Source organism: Gymnodraco acuticeps, unplaced genomic scaffold, assembly GCF_902827175.1.
Source record: "Gymnodraco acuticeps unplaced genomic scaffold, fGymAcu1.1, whole genome shotgun sequence".
In the NCBI taxonomy this organism is placed as follows: Eukaryota; Metazoa; Chordata; class Actinopteri; order Perciformes; family Bathydraconidae; genus Gymnodraco; species Gymnodraco acuticeps.
In genome coordinates, this window is record NW_022991575.1 from 913,817 (window position 1) to 931,623 (window position 17,807).

At 39.5% G+C, this 17,807-nt stretch overlaps 2 long non-coding RNA genes across 2 annotated transcripts; one reads left to right on the top strand and one right to left on the bottom strand.

Annotated features, from left to right (window-relative positions):
• Nucleotides 1–1,235: 1,235 nt before the first annotated feature.
• On the bottom strand, nt 1,236–3,942 carry LOC117533640. Its single transcript, XR_004567088.1, has 2 exons — nt 3,885–3,942; nt 1,236–1,526 (listed from the first exon to the last, which is right to left on the bottom strand). It is a non-coding gene; the product is annotated as an uncharacterized LOC117533640 (long non-coding RNA).
• Nucleotides 3,943–12,657: 8,715 nt separating this feature from the next.
• LOC117533637 lies at nt 12,658–15,804 on the top strand. The gene is made up of 2 exons (XR_004567086.1): nt 12,658–13,199; nt 14,996–15,804. It is a non-coding gene; the product is annotated as an uncharacterized LOC117533637 (long non-coding RNA).
• Nucleotides 15,805–17,807: the final 2,003 nt, after the last annotated feature.

The window sequence follows — 17,807 nt, forward strand, 5'->3', positions numbered from 1 at the left end:
TAAATGCCATTTAATTATGTATTTATGCTGTATTTGTTCTTAAATGTCTTTTGTTTTTATTTTGTAAAGCACTTTAAATCGCCATGTGTTGAAAAGTGCTCTATAAATAAAATTGCCTTGCCTTGCCTTGCAGCTATATTTATATATTTCAAATTCAAGTGTTAAACATAGGCAACAACATAAAAATGACCTTAAAAAACAATTGCACACCAAAAAACAGAAATACATCTATTAAAATAGAATTAAATAGATTGCTTAAAGTCCTTTCATTTGCCATCTGCCATTGCCACCTCAAAAAAGCACACCCTCATCAGCTGTTTGCTAAAATGTATGCTTCACAATGATTGGCTCACTCAAAACTGAGTGGTGAGTAACATCCAATTATATTCATGGTTGTCAATGAGCCATCGATTCAGAAGGTGAAGGACAGAGAGCCAGTTTGAATGTGTTTGCTGCCCGATGGAAATTAACATTTTCCATAAGCTAAGTATCTTATAATCTGAAAAGCTGTCAAATAAATATTAGGTCAAGACAGGTCACGTCAATTACTGCACTATACTGTAAGGAGTGAAAAGTAGGCTTCAATAATTGCCTTTGAGAAGTTGTGGAGTAGAAATATAAAGTAGTATGAAATGGAAATAATTAAATGAAGTAGAGCCTGTGATTACCTCAAAATCCTTCTGAAGTACACTACTTGAGTAAATGTACTTACAGTAGGAGAGATTAATTATGAGCATGTATGGCCCCTTCATGGTTGCAATATCATAAGGCAATCCAGTTATGGAATACTTGCTACAATGTCACTATTACATATAATTACTAGAAACTGTCAGGGGTATGTGAAGCAGTTAGACCTAAACACTGAACAAAAATAACACAGGCATAAATACGTGACAAAAGGAGAGCTTTGTTAAAAGTAAAGCTAATACAAAAAAATAGCAAACACAAAACAAGAGAGTAGGCAAAACAAAGCAAAATTATCCCAACTAAAATAAACTGAGATGGCACCAAGAACAGAGACATCAAATCTACAGGGAACAGTTATATGCCAGGCAACATGATGATGAGAGAAGAAACACACCACAGGAAACATCGATTACTACCTGAGAAAGAAAACAGGCACATTGACTGATGGGTCTTAGCTTCCTAACTCTAATAGTTATAATGCCTGTGTGTTTATCTTGTTACGGCCTATAGAATCTTGGACCTCAAAGCAAAAGACTGGAGAGAGATGGTAAAAAACAAAAAGCTTTATTCAAGCAGAAAACAGAAAAAAGACGGCAGTGGAGTCAGGAAGTTGGCTGGTACTGAGTCGTCAGGGACAGGAGGCAAAAATCCAAACAAAGAATCCAAAAGACGAGGAGAGCAGCGAGACACACCGGAGGGTGGAAACACAGAGGAATTATCTGGCAGGGAAGTGGCATGAGGACCGGGCTTTTATATCTACAGGTGAAGAGGTGAGTGGAAACAGGTGTGCCTCGTCTGCTCCTGGGAGAAGCCAGTCAACTCCCTGTCACACACCAGCCCTGCAGAGGAAAACAGAGAAGGGAGGGGTGAGACAGGAAAAAGCACACAAAAGCACACAACAAAAACAAAACTAAACAAAATCATAACATATCTGCCTGTTTAGTAGAGGCAATGTCCACATTGTACATTTTACATTTATGTAATCTGTTCAATATTTTTATATTAATATTCCTTCTGTCATATATTTATGTATATATATATTTATATACCTTGTTAAATTCAACATGTATAATTTCTACTTTCTTGTTTATTTCTAGTCTTTGAATTGTTATTGTACAATGCCTTGTCTTTTTATGCTGCTGCAACACAAAATATTTACTTATCTTATCTTAAAGAGCAGCCTGGGCCTCCTTGCTAAAGGTGCTTGTGTAACCAGTCTGATAGGTGTGTGTGAAAACTGGACCAGTATTCCAGGTTCTTAAAGGATGGGTAATAATAAATCAATGAATGGAGTGAATACTGAGATTTTATAAAGAAAAAAATATATATATTGGCACAGGAATAAACAACAGTCGACCGGCAATACATATTTTTCAATTGTTTTTAAAGCGCTTGACACTCGGGTAATAAAATAAAATAAACCCCCCCAAAAAAATTGTTCTTTGTTCGGTTCCTTTAAAGTCCTCTCAAAATCCTACGACTGGTAGCGGAAAGATGAGATGTTCAGGTTATCAATGTCTGTCTGAACGTGAACATTAATAGAATATCACCTCCCATCTTCAGAGCAATCTGACTATTATAACATTAGCGTTAAGAAAGCTTAATTAAATATCTGCCACAACATAAGTAACCGGATCAAAGTAACATTAAGTACAGTCCGCGGCATATCACATCATAATGTATCATATATTTCCTTATCTGAGTCAGCTTCTTGAGCCGTATCTGGTCGTGCAACACTCACAGTGTCACATACTGTATGCAGAAGTATTATTTTAAGCTACACATTAAGTTGACGAAACACTCGAGTCAAATGTAATTAAAGTCAGATCGTGTCTTAGGCAGTGATATCATAAACCTGTTAATGTAGGCCTATGCATTCGATTCAAACACTTGTTCTTTTACCAGCTGTATTCACCTTGCAGGTGCAGCTATGTGGCTTTTATCCTGGATAAAGTGTTTAAGTCATGGATGTTTAAAGTTTAACTTCTTCATATGTCTAATATTATAGTTGACTTTTCATTCAGGAAGTATGACGCGCTGCACTGTCGCTTCTCCATGTTTGTGATTGGTCGAATGCTCCAAATACCACCCCTTTCATGTGAACGCGCACCTAACTAGATAGGACACGGCTGGCTTGAGCGATCCACTTGATAACCCGCGTCGTACAGTTTAGCGCAGGGGTTCTCAAAGTTTTGATGAGTGAGGGCCAATTTAGGTACCCAATATTGGATTGAGGGCCGCCCAAGAAAAAACGGAACACAAAATAATTCCAAAACAAATCCTTTCTTTATTGTACTAACTAATTACCGCAACTCGCAAGATGCCTAGTTGCCATGCAACCAGTAGTCTAGCAAACTTTCCACAAGCTGTCATTCATAATTTAGGAATGACAACCCAGGGGGCTCAGTTTTACCAATCTTAACCCTCTGGAGTCTAAGGGTATTTTCTCGATTTTTAGATGTTTTCTTAAATCACCTTTTAAATGTATTTCTTCTGACATGGCACCCCATGTGTTACATATCAAAATGTTCAGGACAATCTCTGGTCTTGCTATATATGCATATTGCTCACCTTAGAGCACTGTTTGATGAGATAAGTAGCTCAAAAGCTTAAAATGTGAAATCCGATTTTTGGAAAATCTTCAAAACACAAATTTACTCATGTGATCGAATTGTTTTGGTGTTTTAGATGTGGTTACCAAAGTCCTAGAATCACAAAAGCAGTGAAATATTTGAATTACACTGTATATAAATGTGTTATTCATGTCTAAAATGAAAAACATTACATTCAAATTTTGAGTGAAATCGGTGTTTATCACTCTACTTTCACCACAGCAGGGACTGAGATACATCAGGACTGAATAATGACTTAATATTACATACCAAGGTTCATGTGATGTGTACAAATACAAATTGAGCATTCAAACTTTTTTTTTTTCAACCAACAATTTATTATAAATATGTTTTTTTCAACCAACTATTTATATAAATATAAGAAACTGGAAAATCTCACTATTTACAATATTGAACATCAGAACTTTCAACCAACTATTCATTATAAATGTCAAGACAGTGTCAAGGTCTTTGTCTGTCTTCCAAGACAGTGAGTCTGGCTGCTGTGAAGATGGGGGTGATGGTGCATGGGCTGCTGTGTAGGTGGGGTGTACAAGTGCTATACGAGACCTCCACGAGACCTACTTGCTGGCTGGGTTGAAGGTGATGGCTGTGGTGGAGCCTTTGTGCTGAGGTGTATCTTGACCTGGTGGCAGCCGCAGATGGAGGTGGAGGCAGCTGTAGTGATGCTGGTCTGCTGGTCCTTGGTGGTGATGGCTCTGGTGAAGGCCCTTGAGCCACGGTAGATCTTGACCTGGGGGCCGGCACAGATGGATGTTGTGGCTGCTGGATAAACGCCGCCTGTGTAGGACAATAATTACAACTAATTGCATTGAAATAAAGTTCAAGTAAAATGTTGCTCAAGCACAAATAACAATGCACCAGTGGCGGTTCTAGAACATTTTACATGGGGTGGCAAAGGGGGGGGCAAGAGGTCATGCCAGGGTGGCATGGGAGGGTGGACAGTACGTGGTATTTTATACTGTATATAACCTATTTATTGTTAATTCATGCCCTAACACAAGTGTTCTTAATGCACAAGAGAAACAAGGTGTTCAGACAAACAATCGGGTGCCCTTTGAGTCCCCCAAGCTTACTTCAACCATTTTAAATGAAAGGAAACTACAAAATGTATTTTAAAGCAATGAATTAATGAAACAGGTTGTTTTGCATTACAATGTAAAACTAAATGTATATATATATTTTGTTTTTAAAAGAATGGTTGTCTTAGTAGTAGACAGACATATTTGCATGTCCTCACTAAGCATTATTACATATTAATTTAATATTAAACAAATCAAAATGGCCAATTATCCCAAAATGTTGCTGCTATTATAATCATATGCTTGTCAACTTTAACTGATCAAAAATAAATTCTGAAAAAATACTTGAATTATCTATGAAATTGCAATATTGACACACGTCCCTCAGTTTGTTTCAACCCCGTCACGCCATACCATTTACCCTCCTATTAAGTTAAAATAATGGATCAGTCCATGTGTCATCTGCATCTGCATTGAGAGAATTAGATCACAGAAGTCTTCTGAAGAAAAGATGGCAAAGAAAGGCAAGTGTCAGTTTCTTCTCTTATTTCAGTTTTTGTATTTTCAGATTAAGATTGACATGCTCAACATTTCAACTCTGTTATATGAATTAATAATAGTAAATAATTCTTTATTACAAAATAAACAATAGTTTTGCAAAATATTACAATTTTGTAATGTCCTTGACTTCCATGTGGTGCCATATCTTAGCTAAACAAGGTCTCATGGCTACTTTTTGTCAAAAACTTCAACCCTGTTACATTTTTTCAAGGAAATTCCTAGTAATTATTTATATGTTGTGCCTGAGGTGGGAACATGTAAGTAGTCCACTACCAGATGTTGACCAAACATTTTGGTTTCATTTTTCAAAGATGTAAAGACCCAAAAGGCAACCGATTCAGAGAATACTCAGAATTCTGCTTACTGTAAGTACTTAGTTATAATTAAGTACACAAATGACATCACCCATCTCTTCAGAGAGCTAAAGGTGAGCTGTGCAGCAACACATTTCAATCAATATGTCTCAATACTAAGAGCTGCTAATTGAGCTGCTGTGATGGAATATGTAAGGAGAATAAGAACATACCATGTGGTCCAGCTGGAGTTTCATCTGCCTCCTGATCCCTGCCTCTGGCCCTCTTTCTGATACTTCATCTTTATTCCTCACATACATTTATTCTTCTTCACTAATGTCTTCATCTCCTCCTCTTCCTCCTGCTCTGACCCTCCTGGGCTCTTCAGTGAACGCTCTTTTCCTTTTCCTCTTTCTGTTCGTCCTGATCTCTTCTCAGATATGTCTTTTTGTTGTTGTTGAATCACTCCAGCTACTCTGGCCTGCAAGAGTCTACTTGTGAAAAGCACTGGTACAAATGCTTGTATAACTTTACACGTTAGGGCCATGTAGCTGATATGTAGCATATCATAAATATAACATCAGAAAGTATTTATCAAACGCACACAGGCTGTGTTTAGATCCAGTTTGACGGTAAAGGATGTATCCTGGTTTCATTGATCTGGCCTCATGGCTGTGATTTGTAGTTTACGTGGATTTAATAGTACCGCATAGTTTAGCAAAGTGATCGATCTCCCAGCTAGCGCTGTCTGCGTAGTATTTTGTAACGTAACACCCCAAACAGCGCCCGTCTGTTAAACGCTATCGAATCAAACGGCTGCGTTTTATTAATATTTAGTTTCAAGCTCTCGTCCTTAGTAAAAACAAAACTAGTGGAAGGGGAAATACTCCCAGGGGAAGCTGATCCACCCTAGCTGTTGGGACAGCTCGTTCCCTCTCTGCAGCTGTGTGAGCCGCGGTCTGTGTGAACGCTGCTCCGCAGTTTAATGCAGGGCCGTAGCTTCCTTTTTAACGGGCCTAAAATGATTCACTTTTAACTAATGTAATGCTTGTTTCGTTGCTTGAGAAGCTTGTGGAAATAGTGTAGGTTTGTTTTAGTACAGTTTTAGGGGCAAGGCTCTACAGTGGGGGGGCAGCTGCCCCCCCGTATGATCCCGCCCCCTGCAATGCACACATAAAATAAAGTTTTGGGGAGGTTACAGAAGGAGTCTCTCTCTCTCCTCCCTCTCTCTCTCTCTTCTCTCTCTCTCTCTTCTCTCTCTCTCTCTCTCTTCTCTCCTCTCTCTCTCTCTTCTATCTCTCTTTTCTCTCTCTCCTCTCTCTCTCTCTCTCTCTCTCTTCTCTCTCTCTCTCTCACACAGGTATTTCCAGTTACTTTACATTCAGTATAAAATCACAGACACACATATACATGGGCTACATCTGATTACAAAGTCTCATCTGTACAGGACGGTAAAATAATAACAGGCACACATATACATACATCTATGACAAAGTCTCATCTGTACAGAACAGTATGATAAAATAATCGATGGCAAAAACATGTCACTGTAAATGTCTCCGTTGTGGGACGAATAAATGATTAATTTAATCATCTACACATGTAATCTCACTTTTACACACCAAAATAACGTTAACACAGAGTAAACGTTTGCTAATGGAGAGTCTATTTTGTCCCAATAAAAAGTTCATGACTATCGATAAAAAAAATATATCAATAAAGCTATTGTTCATTTTCGCGGTATTCCCCACACATTGCCAGTACACTATTACTGTAATATTTACACCTACCCATGTCCAAATGATCCTTGTTGTTTTCTTTGTATTCTTCTTCTTCAGAAGAGTTGAAAACTTCAGGTTCTGAGGCTCTATCTCCGCTGCTGCTAGCGAAAAAAATCTCTAGCGAAGTCGGCAACTGTAAAGTTTTTTTTAGACATTTTCTCTGTCTCTCTCTCTCCCCTCACAGACCTAAACTGATGGGAGACACGTGGTTTATGTTTTGTTTACTTGGTGGGTAGGTCCATAGTGATTTCTCGATGTCCATTGGTCATTTCAGACCATGATGGCTGCCGGCCGAGATTTCCTTGACGGACACACAAATCCACCAATCCCACACAGTGTAAAGTCAAGCTGCTTTGAGCGGCCATATTGGCTGCTGCCTGGTTACAGTCTCACAGGAGATACCGCTGGAAAGCTATCTCATTCTAATTCTTACTAGATATAACGCATGCATTTCAGCGTGTCACATTAACTATCGCGGGCCGCCAGAAACATTTCCGAGGGCCGCCATTGGCCCGCGGACCGCACTTTGAGAACCCCTGGTTTAGCGAGAGCGCGTATGTTTTGGATTAGGCCAACCGGCTAACTCAAACATATCCAGGTTAGGTTGAACCTGCTTCGTCGTACATTCCTCTGGTTTCAACTTGCTCTTATATTCTGAGTTCATTCCAGGTAACTGAGCTCATGGGTAACCCAAACATCTTTTAAGTAACTAAAGAAAGCTCTATTGAGCTGTTTATCGGGCTGCTCCAAAAACAAAGTTAAATTATTTATATATAAAAGGAAATAAATACACAAGGGCAGCAGTTAAAAATAGTTTTGTGTTTTCATGTTTATCTGCTGTTTATTTTCTAGGTTAATTATTTAATTGTAGGTCTGGAAAATGTCAGAAACATGAATAATGTTAACCCTATTTCAAATGTTTTGTTAACTCACTCCAAAACCCAAAGATATTTAGTTTAATATGATATGGAACAGACAAAGCAGTACGTCCCCATATTTCTTTTTCAAAATGATTACATTATCCAAATAGCTGCCAATTATTTGTGTGTCAATGGACTAATTTATGATCGTCAAATCACTGCAGTTCTAAAATACATGAAATAACTGAAACCTTTTAAATATTTGTTGTGTAAGCATCTTATAAGGGTAACAACTTGGAAGTACTTTATTATACATATTTAAGTCCTCTCTCTGAGGAAAGTACTTTGACAAACTTTAGGGACCCAGCAAGTGCTGGGGCTCACTATCTGTCCAGTGACAAGCCATTTATTTGAACATGACTTTTCAATCACAAATGCTGAATTCCTGTGGTTAAGTTTTTTATGATTGACAGCCTGTCCTCCTTCTCTTGTTGTGAAAAAGCATTATGCGGTATGCATTTGCCTTCTTGACACTTTTTTTCCCTAGGGAAGCCTTAAGGAGGAGGTTTTTTCTGTGCAAATTACACAATATGTAGGACTTCTGGTCCTGCGGTCTCCAGAAACGCTGCCTCTCACTTTGCTGCAGACAGGTAATTATATTCTGTACCTTTTGTTTCAGTGAGGGTACTTCAGAATTCAGCTTCATCAGTCAGCTAAATACTTTACATAACATATTTACATAACTTTTTGTGTTATTATTATGTAACTTAAATAGAAATCGCAGAACCAGACTGATTTTGTATGCATATTCATTCTGAATGCAGAGACCATTGACCATTATCCAAGCATAACCAAGGTTTTATGATTGATCTTCCAGGAAGAGAACCTGCATTTTGTGCAGAAAATCATGTCAGTACAGGCAATCGATCACACTCGATGGGCTTTAGACGAAATTCAAATGGGGAGAAATCTCAGAACTGTTGTTGCTGTTATCTGAGCCTGTAAAGTAAAACATCTCAGGCGTCCAGCCTTCTTGGATGCACCCCAATGACGTTTTACAAATATTTGTATTACAGTAAAACAGTTTTTAGGAGTCTGAGCCATGACAAGAATATTAACAATAAAACTAAGTTTAAGAATATACTGTTCATGTTCAAATTATACGTTTTCTCTCTATTGTAACTTTAGGAAATGATATTGAAACATGTCTTCATGGCCAAGTCACAGCAGCATTTAAAACCGTGACATTTTGCGGGGAAAATCGTTTTCTCCTAATATAATAGAGCTGCAAACAATGAAGTTAATACGAGGAATTTCAGCTTTGGTGAGCATTGACTAGTTAACTTTTTGTGGGAACGTAGGGCTGCAGAATCCATCATGGAGGATGCTTTTCTAGCTTCTTGTACAGGCGTTGGTGGAGAGATGTGCCCTTTTTTTCTTTGCACCATTCACTATCATTTGACCTCCTCTGTGTGAATACTGTACATTCAAACAGGAATGCTTTGTTGACATTTGTAGCATGACTCAACGGTAGGCTACAAATAACTTCTGTACCATTGAGTTAATGTTGCAAACAAACTTGTGAATAGCATGTGTGAATATATTGACCCGGTAGTGACCGAACACCTCAACAACTCACTGCGCTAAATATACAAAGGAAAGTTCCTGGAGCTCCCCATGGATGTATAATAAGAACTGGATACAGCGTGGGAGGCGGGGCCTCATTCATTCCTATGAGAGCTGCTGTATATGGGGCAGCTTCCATGTAAAGTTAGCGTGGGTGAAAACAGTATTTCCGGTCTCGAAGTTTTCATAATAAAACCGGAAGTATTCCCCACACTGTCAAATGATTACACAGTGATATCGCCATTACTAAAAAACATCAGTGTATCCTTGTTAATTACACAATATTGATTGGTTTAAATTGTGTGCAATGCTTTTGTGTTTTTAACCTTCGATTCGGAGAAACAAATAGTTTTTTCGGAGTTTAGACACTACAGAGTTTCCGAAGACACTACACTACCCAGAATCCCCAGCTATCGTTTGGGACTACAACATCCGCCTTGCTTTACAAACCCCGTGATTAGCCCTCAAGCTCTGTGATTGGATGTTGGAGTGGCAGTGCGACAAGGTTACGCCGAGTGTCAAACAGCTCTTTGAAATGGAATGGAACCACGCCAGACTATCCAAAACTGGACTTGGACGGGTCCAGCCCATGGATGTATAATAAGAACTGGATACAGCGTGGGAGGCGGGGCCTCATTCATTCCTATGAGAGCTGCTCATTAGCGCATGATGATAAAATGGCCCAACTTTTGAGAGAGTGAAACGTCACAGATTACCCAGCATGCCTGAGAAGTACCCGTATATGCACTCATAGAGCATGCGCAACTTTAACCAAAATGCTCGTTCACATCAAGCACGTCAATTTGCGTACACGTAACAGCACCGTGCGTTCATGACAGCATGGTAATGATTTGTTGTTATCATGGATTTGATATGAACGAGGCGGCAGTTAGCAGCTAGCGGCTAGCTAGTAATGATGCTAATGTACACATCAATCGTTATGTACTATTACGCTGTAACAGGATCTAGTGATATCCAACAGAGCTTCATTTAGCATGAAATTATTATTGCACTGTATATATATATTTATATACAGTGCAATAAGCTTCTTAGTGCAATACGAAGCTACAGGGACGTTAATAATGTCGGTAATATTAACTTTATTTAATACAACATTTACGGTACACGATTTAATCATACAGCCCATGTAGTATGATAATGAATTACAGCAAACATGTGCAATATATCCATTATTACAGCTCCGTGGGATGGCAGTAAGACGATATGGATCCGTTCTTATTGTGCATCCATGGGTAAAGATAAACGCAACTCACATTGGTTTCTCATACAGCATCTCTGTAAACTACGTGTATTCACCAAGCGGCAAACTGTGGGGTAGAGCCGGGAAGCCAATACGGAAGTGCCACACACTGCAGTTCATATATTGGCCGATAGGCGATGGCTGCAGAAAGGAGCAATTTCCATAGACCCCCATGTTAAAATGCCCAATTTTACAGCAGAAAAAAACATGTTTCTACCCCTGGCTCCATACATTTTATTATCGATATAGTTAGATTACACCTTCATGATTATGGATCTGTGAGTGAATTGTTTTCTAACGCGACCCTTTTATTTATATTAGGTCTTAAAGTGTTTGCATAAATTAGGGCGTGGTCACATTGAGTGACGGCTCTGTGAAGTGACTGCCACTGCTAGCTTCTTGTCTCTCTGCTACCTGCTCCGTGAAGCTAGCTACAGGGACTCTGCCTGCTCAGTTCATCCAGGAAACACAACTTGTAGCCGGCCGTGGTTGTTTGTTCTTCGTGCTTATATATCGGACTATTGTGACTCGCTCTGCGGTTAAAACAGACGGTGCATGAATCCGGTAAGTGAAATTTGAGTGCTTTATTTATGTGTTAATGATTTTAATCAGCTACGTAATGAATGGTAAGGCTTGGGTTAGCATGTAAGCTAGTGGTAGCTACATCGGTGCTAACGATGCTAATCGTAGCCTCCAAGTTAAAATCATAGACTGTATATAAAGGTTAAAACGAAATAGACAAGTGTTAAGCGTTAAGTGGGATAATACTGTTGAACAAACGGCTTCTGTTTGAGGTTGATAAAATAAGGTTACATCCTTGTAACTTAGAGATATTTTATTATGTTGGTAACAAAACTTCCAAAGTTAAAGTAAAATAAAAAGGACCCTGACTCGGACAATACACAATCCAACATGTTCAACAGAAGAGAATCAGTTATATTGTTTGTACACATGGTACTTTACATATATATATATATATAGCCTATATCTGTTTGTTTAAGGTGTCCAGGTGATGCAGACAGGCTGGACCAGAGAGTGAGAGACATAACTGGACTCCTCACAGCAGTGAACTTCAGCTCAGGTACAAAGACTCTTTTTTCATACTGTACAAAGAATCAAGAAATATATTGGTTTAAATGAATGAAGTATTGACTTGAATACTAGTGCTGGGGGGAAACGATTATTTTGAAAACGATTAATCGGGCGATTATTTGATCGATTAGTCGACTAATCGAACGATTATTTTTCTGTTGTTCAATTCATAAAAAACGTAATGTAAAATAAACGTAATGTAAACAATTTTTTTTTCACGATACTGTGTCTCAGGGGATCTTAATATTTAAGAACCTATTAATGTGTTATACCAGATTAACGGAAATAATCTCAGCTAACTGACGATACAAACCATGTTTACCAAAACAAAACACAAGTCTCATAAGAAGCATCTAAATGACCCCTGAGCGAAAAATGCTAACGGACATTGGCACAGATCTCAAGATAAAAGTACCCTTATTACTTATCGTAGCTGCACATACAAGATATCCGATTAAAGCTGAGACTCCACAGATTATGTAGGTATATAGTATCATCACTGAGTGATCCGGACTCGCGACAGGGGAAGCAAATACAGTCATCACAACACGTACCTTCACAGAGCTTCTAGGGAGATCGTCTCACCGCCGTAGCTGTCAATCTGATCAAAATACGTGTTCAATGGCATTAAAATGAGAAAAAACGCGGCTGAATCGGTTAATCCATAGGTTTTTAACGTCTATGTATAAAAAAAGTATTGAATTTATAATCCATAATTCCATTTTAATGTAAAAATCGGAGAGCAAATGCTAGCTGCTAATGGTTGCCACCACAGCTAAATGACACACATACACACACACACACAGATTCACATGACTGAGAGACACAAGATTCACACGAACAAATAAGGCGTTGGTCAAGACCACATGATTGTCTCATGTTACTGTATTGTTGAAATAAAAGGACTGCACTGAGAGGAGGCGAGTGGGAGTCGGTTAGAGAGTTGGCTCTCCTAGCTGGGAGTTGGTTAAGGAGTGGACATGGCATATGTCACTCGCCGATTCTCCTAGCTTGGAGTTGGTTATGGAGTGACATGACATGTCACTCGCCGATTCTCCGTGCAGCAAGTAAACTTGAAACTCGAGTACTGTTATCTTTGTTCACTGGATTCTGGTATTATTGAACCGAGCTGGGGTTTACCCTTACAAAGTAATATAGATACCTCACATTAATTGGTCCTTCGAGCCGGAATCCAACACATCGTGACGGGAAGGAGGAGGGAAAAGACACGCCGCAAGTCTGTCGACAGCCGGGATCATCAGCCGACCCCGAGAAAGACCCGGGACGCAGAATTCGTGGCCGGGCCGGTGCTTATATGTCCAACCTCCCTCATCCTCGGCACGATTGACGGAATCCAACCGGACCAGTGACCACAGATAACGGGTAAGATAAAAGTTGATATACATGGTTTCTCCACCATTTAAGGAGGTAGAGAAAGGCTTCTCCGCCATTTAAGGAGGATTGACGTGTCTTTGGGTACACTTATGAGAAAGGCTTCTCCGCCATTTAAGGAGGATTGACGTGTCTTTGGGTACACTTATGAGAAAGGCTTCTCCGCCATTTAAGGAGGATTGACGTGTCTTTGGGTACACTTATGAGAAAGGTTACTCCACCATTTAAGGAGTTAGAGATTGACGTGTCTTTGGGTACACTTATGAGTGATTGAGTGAAAGCAGTGTGTAAAAGTGTCACCAAAGTGGAATCAGCGCACAGAGTGGAAACCTAACGGTGATAACAAAAACTCTGTGGTCTGTTGAAGTACACTAGTGGTGAATTAGGAATTAGGTTCTGACCGGCACGTTGTCCAGTAGGAACAAAGAATAAAAAGAAAGCCCCCCTTTTTTTCTTCACAGCTTTGCTCTAATTGCTGAAGCAGCAGCCCGGAGTGTGACTGCTTGTGCGTCTTCTCAAAATGCCTCAAAAATGGCTGCTGAGCGTTGAATTTAAAACAAGGAGTGAATAATCAACGACTGGTCTGAAGTTGGAGTGAATAACATTGAAAATTAATAGATCAATGTGTCGTAGATATTTAAATAAATAAGAAACTATAATTTGTCGTTTTTAGCATAGTTTTTGTGGGATGCAGTTACGTCACATTGTGGTTTTCATGAGAAGTTTTGAGAACTGATTGTTACTATTGCATTGCATTGTGAATTTTAACAGGAGGGATCTGTTCATGTTTAAACATGACAGAGGTGCTGCACGAGGCTAAAAGCACACTGTTGGCTAAACACAGAGAGGTGATTGATGAGAGAAGCTTGTGCAGGAGCAGCTGCAGGGCACAGAGAGAGAGAGAGAGAGAGAGAGAGAGAGAGAGAGAGAGAGAGAGACAGAGAGAGAGCAGAGAGAGAGACAGAGAGACAGAGAGAGAGAGAGACAGAGAGAGAGAGAGAGACAGAGAGACAGAGAGAGAGAGAGAGACAGAGAGAGAGAGAGACAGACAGAGAGGGACAGAGACAGACAGAGAGACAGAGAGAGAGTGAGAGACAGACAGAGAGAGACAGACAGACAGAGACAGACAGAGAGAGAGACAGAGACAGAGAGAGACAGAGAGAGACTGTGAGGAACAGATACCACAGAACAAAGAAGGGGGACAAAAGGGACAGTACAAAGACGAAAGACATGGCCCCCCCCCCCCCCCCCCCCCCTTCACATAACCTACATAGTTATGACAACTGACTAGACGTAGAAAAGGAAGAAGAGGACGTCCACACATCACATTGACCTTTCTGAAGTATTCAGAATAAACAACAAGATAGTACTCCCTGTCTCTATTAAACAACAGCTTATTTGAGTCATGGGCAGTGCCATGTCTCAACAGGAGGGGATGGTGTGGCAATAATAAATATAAATGAACACTTCCATACATACAACTACATTACATTTTCTAAAAACTTTTGTAGAGCCTGTGTAGTATGTTGCAGACACAATACTGAAGGCAATGAGCGACCACAGAGAGGAAAGTAGAAACATGCATGAGAATCACACCCACGGCAAAAGGGTTGTCTCCCTTTGAGATCATAACAGGAAGGCAATTCAGACTACCAATCACAGACGAGGTGAGGGAGGAGGATGATGCTGAGGCAGAGACTACATTAGCTGAATGGATGAGCAGACTCTTCAGAAGTAATGAGATAGCTCGAACAAATAACCTGCCAGACATTTCTACTCCCTTACAGGACACTCGAGTGCAGACTGGTGACCAGGTCCTCGTGAAGGTGATTAAGAGGAAGCATTGGCACTGTCCACGGTGGGACGTTCCCTACACGGTACTGCTGACAACACCGACTGCACTAAAAATCGCCGAAAGAACTACGTGGATACATCAGAGCCACTGCAAAAAGATAATACCTCTCCAACTTAACGACGGATAAGTGGTGGAAGTCCGGCTACAAAGGGCGGTGTTTCATTAGGAAATACTGGTCTCAACCCCGGTGAAGAAAACAACAGAACCACTATCACAACTAGACTTTGTTGGGAAAGGTGTTGTGTGTAGTGACCCTGCTGGGTCTGACGCTAATGACTATAAAGACACTGTAACCAGCTAGTAATTATGAAAAACAGGAGGGAATTTTAGAGTTTATTGAAGGATAAAAATGTGTTTTCATAAACTGTGTTTTCATAATGTATTCTCATTTGCTGTGTTACAAAATGTGTTGATGGAGGAACAAAGCATAGTCTGTTTAAAATGACACACATACACACACACACACAGATTCACATGACTGAGAGACACAAGATCCACACGAACAAATAAGGTGTTGGTCAAGACCACATGATTGTCTCATGTTACTGTATTGTTGAAATAAAAGGACTGCACTGAGAGGAGGCGAGTGGGAGTCGGTTAGAGAGTTGGCTCTCCTAGCTGGGAGTTGGTTAAGGAGTGGACATGGCATATGTCACTCGCCGATTCTCCTAGCTGGGAGTTGGTTATGGAGTGACATGACATGTCACTCGCCGATTCTCCGTGCAGCAAGTAAACTTGAAACTCGAGTACTGTTATCTTTGTTCACTGGATTCTGGTATTATTGAACCGAGCTGGGGTTTACCCTTACAAAGTAATATAGATACCCCACATTAATTATATAAATATCTTTGCGTTTTGGACTAACTTTAAAATATTCCCATGCTTTTGAAGACCTAGGGCGAGATGTTTTCGTTTGAGGGCTTCGTGCGCAATCCTGTGAGGAGGAGTTGGTAGCCGTTTCAGTCTCCATTGTGTTAGAAGTGCGATTGCGAACTGCTTGTTGCTTTGGGTGACCCACGTGTGTGTAGCGACGCGTCGACGCGGAAATATGTCGTCGACGATATTTTGAAGTCGACAACGTCGACGCGTCGCTACAGCACTATTGAATACACTGATATACATTCCATTAAACAATACTAAATACTAGATCACCTACACATCAGTGAAGTTGAGGGTTTTTTCCATGCAAAAAGTTACATTTAGATATTTAGCAATATGACTTTGTCAGCCTTCTAATTTAATGTATTGAAGGCAAAGATATTTAAAACATAGTGAGAACTGCTATTATTTATCTCTCAATATTGTCTGTAAAAAACGTGGTAAAAGTTATTCTTTCAGTGAGACAACAGAGCAAGCTTCTACAGTTGCACTACGTTTTGATAACAGTTCAATATTATTTTGATAATAACATATATTTCAATGTTGATGAACTTCATTCTGTTCATTCATAATCTGATTACAATTACAAAATAATTATATCTACAGCCCCTAAACACACAAACACACCGCTTTCATAAATAACACACTTGTTCTGCAATAATATGTTTTATGTTTCCTGTCATTTTTGTTAGGAAAGGACATGCCTGAAAGACAGGACATTTTCTCCTTCTCTGAGGGTCAAGAAGAACATCCAAGAGGAACATTAAAAGCTGATGTTATGAGATTTTAAGACCAGTATAGGACATTCACTAAGAAACTACTTTTATTGTAAAAACAGTCAGCTGATCGAATGCAGCTATTTCCACATCTACACTCCATCCGCTGATTATTTCTATTTGCCTCACTTTATGAGCTTCACATCACTTGTGCCTTGTACCGCAGAGTTTGCAACGTCACAAATAAATGGGGCCAATCTTCAGTCAGATGTGAATGTGTAATCTAACATTTTCAGTAAGAATAATGGACGAAAGGAGTGCAAATACAATTTATTGAAATGTGAACCAAAAGTTAATCAAATGTTTTAAATAAAAAGCACATATGGACAGAAGGTGTAAACCTATTAAATGTATAAGTAAACACATTAGTCAAATAAAGTGACAGACTAGGCCTGTGCAGTTGGTATCAGCTTTGCCCAGCATGGGCTCCTTCATCAGCCCTGGTCCTCCTCGCAGAGGAAAGACCCTCAGTCCTCTCCAAACCAACAGACAGGACGTCCATCACACAGAGGTTTCTCCCTGAAGTCTCTGCAGCTCTCTGGACACCACGCTGTCTCAATCCGTCCACACTGAATATGAGGGGGAAAATGAAAATAATAAATGCTTTAGACAATAAGAAACATAAAGTTGACTGTTGAGTTGCTTAGTTTTTTTAGATTGTCAAAACTATTACTGTATAGCTAATATCTCAGGTTAAGAGGCACATTCAAATAAAGATTGGTCTTTAAATACATGTTGTCTTTTGAATTGTTTGTCTAAAGTCAAGGATCTAGAACTGGTACTTAGTTTTAATGATACAGTCTGGTTATTATGCTGTTTGGAGGAGGCCTCAAAGGTAAGAGCACTAACTAGCTACCATCACATGTACCTTAGCTTGACTTAAATGTATTAAACGTATAGTTAAGTGATGTCAAAATATAAATAACTAATGTCATGCAAACATATTAATATTTGCTTGATTCCAGTGTTGAATTTAGCACAATTGCATACAAACGTTAAGGGGTTTTAAGATTCTGAAATATGCTAAAAACTCAATAACTTAGATTATTATTGATAGTTTTGCTGAATAGTTTCATGTCCGCTTACCTT